Source organism: Penaeus monodon, chromosome 25 (genome assembly GCF_015228065.2).
Source record: "Penaeus monodon isolate SGIC_2016 chromosome 25, NSTDA_Pmon_1, whole genome shotgun sequence".
NCBI lineage: Eukaryota > Metazoa > Arthropoda > Malacostraca > Decapoda > Penaeidae > Penaeus > Penaeus monodon.
In genome coordinates, this window is record NC_051410.1 from 12,178,674 (window position 1) to 12,179,412 (window position 739).

Here is a 739-nt window from a genome sequence, read left to right on the forward strand (position 1 = left end):
TTAAAACGGGGAGACAGAGGGTTTCGGGATTCGATTGGAAAAGCTCGAGCAAGGGTAATGGCCTCGCTGCGCCCCGAACTCGGTCTCTCTCTCAGTTCGAAATTTGATAACCAGACTAAAATAAATCCAGCGACTCGATCATCAGAGGTACAAATGGTACTCCCGTCTCCCTTCGATTTTTGCCTCTTCTTTTCCATCCCTTCTCCCTTTTACTCTTCCTCTTCCTCTTCCTCGCGTGTCTCCTTGCTCCTTCCCTTTCTCTTCTGTTTTCTCTTCCTTCTCTTCTCTTTTTCTCTTCCACGCTTGCTCCTTTCTCCTTCCCCTCTTCTTTTCTCTTCCTCCTCATTTTCCCCCTTTCGTCTTCCCCTTTTACCCTCTTTCCTATTTCCTTTTCCTCCTCCGTTTGGTGAGCTGTTAAAATCTTTTTATTACTACGCAGCCTCTCGCTAACATATTTTTACGTCGCTCTACCTTCATTTCTATATCTCCGTTTGAACTGCTGATGTTACATGTACCGTATGGTTTAAAAACGATCATTAAGCGAGATTTCAAGCTTAATTTGATAGCTTTCTCTCTAGAGTCAATGTAAATATAACAATCCGTCAGGGCATCAAGAACAATAGAATAATCGTAAAAAAACATTTTAAAATTAACTAAAATCACGCAGTTGAAGTATCACTCAGCGCCTGGACACTTTAGATGGACATAAAGCACTGGTGAAATTGACCAGGGTTTACGA